The following is a 12,060-nucleotide window of genomic DNA, read 5'->3' on the forward strand; positions in this document are numbered from 1 at the left end:
GAGGATACGAAAACAGGAAGGTAAACGCACAGGCGGTTTAGGAACGGCGTGTGAAACACAATTGGTATTAATGCGGGAGAAGGTATAAGGTCGAGATAAATGATGGCTCGCTTTTAGCCTTTTGCTCCTTTTCCCATTCGAATGGGGAAATGGATATTAATGGGTTCTGGGCAAGAGATGGCCACGCGTGCACACGCACACGCACACGTGTACACGCGCCTCTAACCGTCGCGGATAGACTCATCAGGCTGGACATGCCTCGCTGATTATACATACAAGCGGTGCTGCCTCGTTACCAGCGTTTAGCCGCGATCCTCGCGCCATCTACGCCCTTTGTAAACAACGTTTGAGCGATTGCCTGTGCGCGCAAAGACGCGCGCTCGATTCTCCTTGGTAATTGGCCTGTTACGCGACGGACAGAGAGAGTCGTTCGAATCGACTTAGTCGTTTAGAGGTCACCGAGGATTGTTGATGTTAGTGCTAGACGAAAGTGCTCAACGACTTGGAGACCGTGTTTTGGTTATGGCCGTTCGAGATTGCCGTTGAAATTCCAACGTGAATGATAAATATTGTTGGATGGATGTTTACCAGCGATGGGTGTAAACGTATCGCGGCTCTTGTTGACGAACAAGAGTCGAATCTTTTATAAATTTTCTTCCTGCGAAAAAGAAGTTATGTAGCTACTTGTGCAGGAGGAAATGAATATTAATGTGTGTCGAATTAATGTGTGTTAAACTTTGAAATTTTTATTTAAAAGGTTTTTAGTAGATTATTGTGATTTTCTTCGAGAGACTAAATTGTTGAGCGACCCTAATAGCGCTAACGGGATTGACAGCGCGCTTTTCCGCGAGCCGTTCAATTGGTTTCCAGGCCTAATTAGAGTGTACGAAGCCAGCCGATTTCGTAATTGGCCGCCATGTCCTCTATCGGCGGCTAATTCCATCCCCTCGAGGGGATGAGCCTAAAGCCCCACCGCTCCAACTACGATGACACGTTCAACCGGCTTACGAAACCTCCAGTTTTCCAGCAAATTAATAGACAGGAACGATCGAGGAAAATATTGCCAAATTTTCCCTTCCAAGAATTCCATTCCATTTTCCGTTTCTAAAATAAGTCTCTAATATTGCTTTTTAAATGTTCAAATTTGTAAAAATTAAAACAACGAGTGGAACTTGAAATAATAAAGCGAAATTATAGCTTATCGTATTTCGATCCTTATTATATTTTCTATGCTAGTCACAAATGGTAAACAAGAAAAGTTACTAGCAACCGCTCGGTTACTAGACAATAGATATATTTATCTATACTAGTGGAAAATGTTCAAATTTATAAAAATTAAAACAACGAGTACGCGATGGAACTTGAAATAATAAAGCGAAATTATAGCTTATCGTATTTCGATCCTTATTATATTTTCTATGCTAGTCACAAACGGTAAACAAGAAAAATTACTAGCAACCGCTCGGTTACTAGACAATAGATATATTTATCTATACTAGCGGAAAATGTTCAAATTTGTAAAAATTAAAACAACGAGTGGAACTTAAAATAATAAAGCGAAATTATAGCATATCGTATTTCGATACTTATTATATTTTCTATGCTAGTCACAAATGGTAAACAAGAAAAGTTACTAGCAACCGCTCGGTTACTAGACAATAGATATATTTATCTATACTAGTGAAGAAAACACTAGACGCTATAATTTCTGTCCAATGCGATCTTTGCACGATTCTAACCTATAATTTTGCAATTAAAATCGTTGCTTTCGAGCATTGGACAGGAATTATAGCGTCTAATGTTTTCTTCACTAGTACAGATAAATATATGCATCGTCTAGTAACTTGTCTAGTAACCGAGCGGTTACTAGTAACGATTCTAACCTATAATTTTGCAATTTCCAACGACGAAAGATAACGACAGGGTAGAGGCTCGTTGTGAGAAACTCGAAACGACAGAGACGGCCCGTGTCCACGCCGTGCCCAGTGGAGGGTGGTCGACTTTAGGTGTATATTAGGTGGCTACTGGTAAAGTAGGTACCCAGGCCACCGCACCGGGCGATAAGCTAATGCGTTTCGTGGCTTTAATGAGGTTGATTGGCGGCTATGGCGGGTCGTCGCTTTAACCGTCCTCCTATCGCTCAGCCGAGTGTGTTCACCTCTGTTCGGGGCCGAGCAACAGATTATTACTTACTTAAAAAGCTGTTAGCGACGGTTTCGTAAGCTAAACTGCCCTGTCCGTTGGGATAACACCCAACGGATACTCCGTGAACACACACGAGTCACAGCACACGATTGTAAATTCAGGGTGGAACGAAAAAAAGTCTTTCCTGGCTTTTTTTTTTAATTGGGAATCGAATATAAATAAAAAGAATATATATATATATATAAAAAGAAATTGGACTAAATCGTTATAAATATATTATTACACGTTGAATACGCATAAGCCACAACTTCAACCCAAGAACAATAAACCAAGTGTAATTAAGGCTTGCAGTCGCACAAGACAGATCTGCAACTTTCACTTTGCCGAGATAAAGATAATTTACCTTTGTGTAATATATCTCGTCTCTCTGACGATATTCAATTGTCGATTAACTTTCGCAATAATTTAATTAATACATGCAATATCTGCGATCGGGAAATTTATTGCTCCCGTGTTCCACGCGATCAAATTCGTTAAAAGAACAGGAGAAACTTGGCTCGAAAGCCGGGCTTAACCTCATAACCGAATGCGTTCCCAATCATCCGTATTATCTAATGGCCAACTGTGGCCACTTTTATCGAGTTAGGCCGCTAGTTAGCGCCACGTACGCGCGTTTAACGCTCATTGGCTCATCCACACTAAAAGGGGAGGGGGAGAGGCATACGCTTTCCACGGAAATATAATTAAACGCGATAAGAATTCGTAGGGGTCCCCTCCCCCCTCGTCAGCTAAGCGGCAATCGAATCGAGGGAGCTTTTTATGGCTCTCTATACGTTGCGATCCAGATAAGCCGTCCAGTTTTATTGAAATTGGCTGTTAACGTCTGATTCAATTTCCTAGCTACTAGTTTCATCATTCCAAATGTCGAAATTGTTATTCTTGAGAGTAAAAAAAAAAAGTTGGACGTGGCAATTATCAATCTCAGTACGGATAAAACGATTGTTGCAATTTGTTAAAAAGATGAGTGAAAATTTCTCAAGTCGATATGAACTTGTCAATAAGCCAACCAATTTATTAATATATATATAAGTTAACGCCATCAGAGTGCGTTACAACACTCACCCACGCCGTGCCCAGTGAGTAGCCCGGTGGACTAAGGCGAGAAAAATCTGGCAGGGTGGCAGAGTCACAGATGGCCAATTACCCCCGACAATAAACACAATTTAATTTTCTATTCATTCCACTTAGCGCTTAGGCAGGGTAATCCATCACGCGGGATTATTTCGGCTATCTCCTCGCCGGCCCACAGCACACCTACCCGGTGGAGAAGAGAGCGAGAGAATAAAAGAGAGTGAGAGAAAGAGAGAGAGAGAGAGAATCGTGGCACGTTGCACTGCAGGCCAATGCATTACCATCACACGTGCGCGTTGCACTGGCAACACCAACGACGTCCTACGTGCCTCTGCCCCCCCCGATTCTCTCGCACGCACGATATCCGGCCGGCTAATGCGTTCGTGCGCTACATATTTATGCCCAGAGATGGCCGATAGACCGGGCTACTGACCGGCGATCGCTCTCCTCCGGTGGGCCTGGATCCAGCCTCCCCTGATCCTAATCGTTCCCCCATTGTGCCGGGGGAAAGTCGGCCGGGGAGCGGCGAAACGGGGACGCGATTAAAATTTCCTAGGGGGCCCTAGGTGAGAATTGCTCGAACCGTTTAGGGGAAAAATTGAACGAGGAATGGATGTTCGAAATGATATTGTTAATAATTAATCATGGATTCATGGATATTTTATTTTTTAGTTTTTTAGTTTGGAAATGTCATTAGATTAGTTAGTTAGTGTTTGAATGATAACTTTGAATAGGAGGAAATATAAATAGATCGAGGGAACTAATTATGCGATTAGAATTTTCTAGGGAGCTCTAGAAGAGAATTGCTCGAACCGTTTAGGGGAAAATTGAATGGATGTTCGAAATGATATTGTTAATAATTAATCATGGATTCACGATATTTTATTTTTTAGTTTTTTAGTTTGGAAATGTTATTAGATTAGTTAGTTAGTGTTTGAATGGTAATTTTGAATAGGAGGAAATAGATTAAGGGAATTAATTATGCGATTAGAATTTCTTAGGGAGCCCTGAAGATGAAAATTGGTCAAACCATTTAGGGAAAAATTGAACGAAGAATGAACGTCTTGTTCGAAATGATATTATTAATAATTAATTCATGATATTTTATTTTTTAGTTTTTTTTAGTTTTTTAGTTTATAAATATCATTAGATTAGTTAATTAATGTTTGAATGATAAGTTTGAATAGGAGGAAATAAATCGAGGAAACTAACTATGCGATTAGAATGTTCTAGGGAGCCCTAGACGAGAATTGGTTGAACCGTTTAGAGGAAAATTGAACGAGGAATGGAGGATATCTTGTTTAAAGTGACGCCGAATCTCAATTGATAATATCGGATGAAGATGAAAAGTGAAATTCCTAAGTTTTTCTTATCTCGAAATGTTATAATTAATTTTGAATTCACGATATTTTATTTTTTTTAATTTTTTCGAAATATCGTTAAGTTGGTTAGTTGGTTAATTGGAATTTTAATGATAACTTTGAATAGAAGGAAATAGATCGAGGGAACTAACTATGTGATTAGAATGTTCTAGGGAGCCCTAGACGAGAATTGGTCGAAGCGCTTAGGGAAAATTGAACGAGGAATAAACGTCTTGTTCGAAATGACATTATTAATAAATTAAATTAATTCACAATATTTTATTTTTAATTTTTTTCGAAATATTATTAGATTAGTTAGTGTTTGAATGATAATGCGATTAGAATGTTCTAGGGAGCCCTAGACGAGAATTAGTCGAACGGTTTAGGGGAAAATTGAACAAGGAATGAATATCTTGTTCAAAGTAATATTATTAATAATTAATTATGGATTCACGATATTCACATCGTTAAGTTGGTTAGTTGGTTAATTGGCGTTTTAATGATAATTTTGAATAGAAGGAAAGAGATCAGGGAAATTAACTATGCGATTAGAATTTCTTAGACGAGAATTTTCGACGTCAAAATAATATTATTGATTCACGATATTTTATTTCTTTAGATATCGGTATGACATGAATAGAAATAGCTAAACTTATAAACGAAATCGATCGAAGCATACTGAAAAAGCCGATTGGAATTTCCAAAGATCAAAAGTGATTGAATTGCTGGATATATTTAAGGAAAATTGAGGGATTGGATCAGAGGTGTGCGACAGTGAAGTTTCGCGATGGAAGAAGAATATTTGGATGTGCGAATTGAAAAATTAATCCAATCTAGTCTTGACACGATATCGATAGATCTAAATTTATGTAATTTTTAATTTATAACCTATAAGTGTTCCAAAACTGATCCAGCATGGAATTATCCCACCAGAAGATGTTATTCGAATAGAATATGATAATCTTCCTAAAAAAAGAATTACACATTTTTGAATACACGTATCCTATAGAGAAATATATAAAACAGTTTAAAAATTAAACTATAAATAATTTAAATCGAATTTAAAATATTTTTTAAAAATAAACCAGTTACGTATTTCCATCATAACTGATACGAATCAATTTATAGCTTACAGTATTTACACAGTGCTGTACACACAGTGATCCCTACCATTGAATATAAACTTGTTAAGAGATTGCCACGGACAGAGCAAGGAGAATAGGATGTATCATCCGCAGAAACGCGATCGGACTTGTTCAAACTGCGTTGCAACATCAGGATCAGTGCCCGCAGGTGGGATGCAAGCCTGGGCTGATTCGTGCAATTTGAATGGCGCGTGGGTGGAGAACCAGTTAATTTCACGCCGTGTGCTCACTATATCCATCCCTTTCGCCCCAACAGGAGGAATAAAACACACAGACACCGTGCGTAGATGTAAATATCCGGTATATACTTATATACAGTTTGTCCCAAAAGTATCCTCGTTTCATAGAATATCTCCATTTCCTTCTCACGTGATGATCAGATTTGATAATTGAATTTTTCTAAAATCTAACCTCAACGATAATTAGTTATTCTTATTCTTTTTAAAAACCACGTGGAGAGCCTGTACGATAATCACCATACGAAATTCCAATTCCAAATTTCGAAATTTTCAAAAACGTCTCAAACTCGATTCACAAACATATTTCCAAAATTTTCAAAAATATAATTGTCACGAAAATCCAAAATCATTGTAAAACAATCTTTCTCACCGATTTACATTTCGACGAGACAATAACAAAGCCGGATACTTTTGAATCCATCTGTACAAACGCAGAAACACAAGGGGAGGGAGAGGGTGTACCGAGATCCTTGCCAACGTCTCCTTGGCCGCTTCTTATGCAAATCAGGCGGAAAAAACTCGCGTGTTTTCAACGTGTTTTAATTATTCAAGCGACAACTTTCCGCAATGAAATTAGAACTCGCGCCTCTCCTCTCCCCGCGACAAGTGTTTCGCTTATGGCCGCCTCCTCCCCTGTTATATACATTATACGTATACCGTGTAGAAACGCGTCTGAATCAACGGGCAAGAAAGGGGAGGAAAGAAAGGTGGATGCCGAGAAGCTGGCGTTCCTCGGGGACGGAAGAAAATTAAGAGAGAGAGACACACAAACATATATACACACATAGAAAGGAAGAAATATATATATACACACTGGGTATGGAAGCTCAGCTCGACGAGAACGATGTCAAGCGGCTGTCTGCTCGAAACTTTTCAAACAAAACGACGCCAGTCGCGGAATCTAGGTTGAGTCGTCGTCGTCGTCTCCAAGTCGCTTCGATATCGACGACAAAATTCCTAAAAAAAAAAAAAAAAAAAACAACAACTCGTAATTCTACACCTTCGAAGAATAAAATTATAAATTTATTCGAACACGACGTAATACGACGATGATTTTCGCTCCTCACAATTTTCTTCGATAATCGAATCCGTTTATACGGGATCGGTCCGTGCACTCGAAACGATTTCGTTTCCATCCATGTGTCACGTGAGACAGACAGAGACAGACAGAGAAAGAGAAAGAGAGAGAGAGAGAGAGAGAGATACAGCGAGGCAAATATAGCGAGAGACGTGACGGGTGTACGGCCGCTGGTTATTCGGTAGTAACAATAGCGAGTCGTGCCAGCCGGAGCACCATATACACAGGCCGTTTGTACGAATGAAATTATTCGCTTCTAGGAATATATAACCGTGAGGCGAAGAAGGCCTCGGGAAGGAGAGAGGGGAGGGGAGACCCTGCTCCTCACTCCCCCTCCTCCTGCTCCTCCTGCTGCTCGCGAGGTTATACGGGTGTTGATTGCACGGCGGCAGCTGTGTTTTATGCGGCGAAGTAGTCGCGACATAACCTTTCTCTCTCCCGCGCCCGCCTTTTCTTATATTATATATTATATCGGCGTGTTAAACGCCTGCACCTTCCTGTTCCGACAAACTGTGAATATTATATTCGACGTGGCGCCGTTTATGCGAACGAGGAGGAGGAGGAGGTGGAAGGAGAATGTTTTTACGGAATCGCGAGGACGCGTGTTCGAACGACGACATCTGTTTTTGCATCGGTGGAGGAGAGAAAGATTGAAGGTATATTTCTTTCCTCCTCTCTTAAATGGTGATTAATTTTGTAATTTATAAAGGGGAAATTGAATCGAATGTTCGAAATTTGAGGTTAGGTGAAGAAAGGAGAAATTTTAAATCGTAAATTTTAAATGGAGGGGGGGGGAGATACATCTGTGAATACAAAAAGTAAGGATGTAAGGGCACAATTCAAAAGTCAATCTTACTATTCTTTCACCATCGAACAAAAGTTTCTGAAGCGTTAAGTGATTGCAACAAAGAGTCTACAAATCAGTCAGCAAAACCAGCCTAGGCCTTGTTCCGCTAAAACTTCGAGTCTAGCGTCTCAGACAAAGGAGAAAAGTAAAGGAAGAAGAAGAAGAAAGAGAAAAAGGATCGATCAAAAGAAAGGGATACGCGTATTCGTTGGCCGCCATTGTGTGTCCGAGCAGACAATCACCGGTCAAAAAGAGAGAGAGAGAGAGAGACGAGCAAAGTCAGCTCTCTTATTTATGGCTATATTAATCCTTAAATGGTATCTAATGTCACACCAGGCACGGACAGATCTATCCCGGACCCGGGGTTACAATCCACACTCTCCTCTCGGCCTCTCCTCTCTGTAGGACTTGCTATTGTCGGTATACGTATTCATACGTGTGTTTTTGTGCTGCCGCTGCCAGCCACTCCTATATACCACACCGGAGTACAAACGACGGTGTCGAGTTACCGGATGGTACACCACGGGGTGTCCGTGACTTATACCCTGTTTGGTTACCCTGCTTCTCGACCTCGCCTCCTTCCGTCCTTTTCCTTCCTTACTCGCGCGGTATACGCGCGTCTCCGTCTCTCACGCGCAGCCTCGGTTCGTGCCTCCTCCTTCCTGCGCCGTCGATCCTTGCGCTGGCCAAGATGTTTTGCGAAACGCGAACGTTTGTATCCCGCACGCTCGACCGATAATAGACGTGCGACCTTTCTCGTTTTTCGTAATCACCCCCCCCCTTCCTGTTTTCGATCAATTCGGATTTTCGAAACGAAAATTTTAAAATTTTCTCATCTAAATTTATTTCGATATCGGGATTTCATAACCTTTCCAAGAATTGCGATACAATCTGTCCCGAGATAAAACCGTTAAACCTTACCGGAAACGACATTTCTCCGTCCGCACAAAGGATCGAAGGATCACGAGTATATCCCAAAGATCGAGAGAAGTAACATCATGGACGATGAACGGGGGACGTGGAGGAATAAAACGATTGGTAGTCGAAAAAGCCGTGCAAGTGGTACGTGTCAGGGGAGAGGGGTTGGAATAATGCACGGCGGGGTGCACGGTCGCGCATTTAATCCAAGCAATAACAGAAATATCAGTGGAGGAGCACAATGGCCGGCGCAGATATATCTGTTATATACGAGGTACGACGCCACCTATCCACATGTACGGTGTCGTGTAGCCGAACCTTTGGAACGTACAGCGCAACGGGTAACCGTGCGCAGGCCGGCCGGTTATTGAGGTGTCACAGGCAGCGGCACCAAACAACGTGCGAACCAACCGAGCCGGGGCTAATGAATGGCGTCCTCCCTTTTCTTTTCCGCCTATGAAAAATTATTGTTGCTGCCTTGCGCGCCCCGCCGGGAGATCTCCTCTCACGGTGTCGACCTACCACCGTGCCACGTTCCTCGTCTCTCTCTCTCTCTCGCTCCGCTCGCGATACTCCTCGCGTCTCTTCCTCGGATCGTGTATACCGTTGATACTGATAGTCGTGCTACAGGCGCTCGTAGTGGTGGCGCCCCGTCGAGAGGCCAGCTGGAACCATGGCGCTTCTTAACGTGGCCGTGCCTCGTCGTCGCACACGCGTCTTTCTTCGTGCATGTCTACTACGCGTTGTGTTCAGTGAGCGTTCAGGATTTAGAAGAAAGCGTGGATGGACTGAGAATTGTTTTTCCGAATCTGTTCGAATAATTTCGTATATTTTAGTATCGTACGCTATGAATATCGTATCTCTTTGAAAACGCGTTCGTATGAAATTATCGATCGAAAGATCGATAGAAAAGGATAGGAGTTTCGGTAGAGTGTTACACGCGCGTACGTAGAGGAGGACGTTCGATTGTTAGGTTTGGACGTGCGGCACATTTGTCTTGATAAAAGGGACGAGCAAATTAAAAGTAATGATTTGTAGAAATATTTTCGCTTCCCCACGAGTCTCTCCTCGCCTCGACCCTTTGCCCTCTCCTTTTCCTGTCTCGGCCCGCTTCCTCCAGGGAAATGGAGCCATTACGGTGCCTAATGCCTCATCTGTTAGCCGTGCGAATCCGGCCATGCTCCTGTGGCCCATGCTTACAACGCTCCATTTATATAAAGCGAAAGGATATTCTCTCGACTCTGCTTACACGGCGAACAGGATACCGTCGGTTATTCCGCCAAACATTTTTGCTTCATTTTGCGGATATTTTATATATATATATATATATATATATTTGAACGTTGAAATTTAATTGTTTCGGTTAATCAGGAGAAGGATATTGGGAGGTTAAGGGACAAGTTTCGCAGTAAAAGATAAAAGTTTTCGAGAGTTTTAATGTTAATTCCTGTTCGTCGAAACGAGTTGGAACAAGTATAGCAAGAACAAAGTTTTGACTATATTCAACTATATTCAATATGAATGAAATTTGATGGTATGTGTCTATATGATATTATATTGTCATATATTGTCAATGCTTTGTTAAAAGTTAGAAGATTTAGGTTAGAAATTTAATAATTTTATAAAATCTTTACAATTAATTAATCAAAATATCTTTAATAACGTTTCTTTAATAAGATTATATGTGATTATTGATATTAATTATACTTATTATACTGAATTTATATTTGGGATACGAGTTTTTCCTAATCTCTTCGAATCGAAGATATCTACCGTTGAGAAGATAAGTAATTAGAATCGATAAGAAATTTCTTCCGATATTTCTTATTACGAATCTAGCAGAATTTTCGAAATTTTCAAAAACTGAGACGAGAATGAGAACTCTTAACCCTTCGATGTTCCTTATCCCCTCCTCGCGTCGAAGCCAATAGCACGCGCGAATCTATTCCCGAACAGAAGGTACGCTCGGAGGTAAAAAGGGTCGGAGGGGGTGAGGATACGCGGAAAACAGCGCTCGCCGGGTTACGGTGGGGGTGTGTCCAGGACAAGGAACGGGCGGGTTCGAGATCGCGCTTGCTGAGCTGGCTGACTCGCATCGTTCGCCAACATTGTTCCCCTTTATTTGATTACAGGGCATTCGTATACACGATTCAGCCGCGTGGCTTTCTTCTTTCCAACCCGGTCCCGCCGTTATACGACTCTGCCGTTCGAAAAAAAAGGGTGGAAGAGGGTGGAGGTGGTGGGCCCGGTTATCGAGCGTGCAAGAAAATCCCTGTGATCAGGGGCGACCTGCGAATTTCTCTTGTCAAAGGGAAGAAATTGAGTCGGTTGAGCGGGATGGGAGGTTATTACTCTTACGCCGTCTGTAAATCGGGGCTCCGTAAGCTTTTTCGAAAGTTTTGAATTTTTCGAGATGGAATTTTATATTTTATATTTTATGTTAGTTGATGGAATGAAGGGATTTTTTTTTCGAATCGTTAATTTGCGTAGATAGGATTGTTAAAATGTTGAAAATTTTTAAATAGTTTTTTACTTTTAATTATTTGATCTTTCAAATTTCCAATTTTTCAAAATTTTTCAAAATACCCATTCAATAAAATTCAAAATCCCTTAATTAATTTTCTTATATATATTTTCAAAACTTTGAAACTTCTAAATACTTTATATTCGAAACTTTTAAATACTTTTAAAATTTCCTAAAATTTTTCAAATACCCATTATAAAATTCAAAAGCATCCCTTAATTAATTTTCTTATATATTTTCAAAACTTTGAAACTTCTAAATACTTTATATTCGAAACTTTTAAATACTTTTAAAATTTCCTAAAATTTTTTGACGTACACGCATACTAAAAATACCTATTGAATAAAATTCAAAAGCATCCCTTAATTAATTTTCTTATATATTTTCAAATCTTCGAAACTTTTAAATATTTTTTAAAATTTCCAAATTTTCAATTTTTCAAAATTTCTTAAAATTTTTCAAAATACCCATTGAATAAAATTCAAAAGCATCATCCCTTAATTAATTTTCTTATATTCTTTCTTATATTAATTATTTTCAAATATTCAAAATTTTTAAATACTTTTCAAAATTTCCTAAAATTTTTCAAAATATCCATTGAATAAAGACATCCCTTAATTAATTTTCTTATATATTTTCAAAATTTTTAAATACTTTTTAAAATTCCCATAT

The sequence above is a fragment of the Apis mellifera genome, linkage group LG11, assembly GCF_003254395.2.
Source record: "Apis mellifera strain DH4 linkage group LG11, Amel_HAv3.1, whole genome shotgun sequence".
Classification (NCBI taxonomy): Eukaryota; Metazoa; Arthropoda; class Insecta; order Hymenoptera; family Apidae; genus Apis; species Apis mellifera.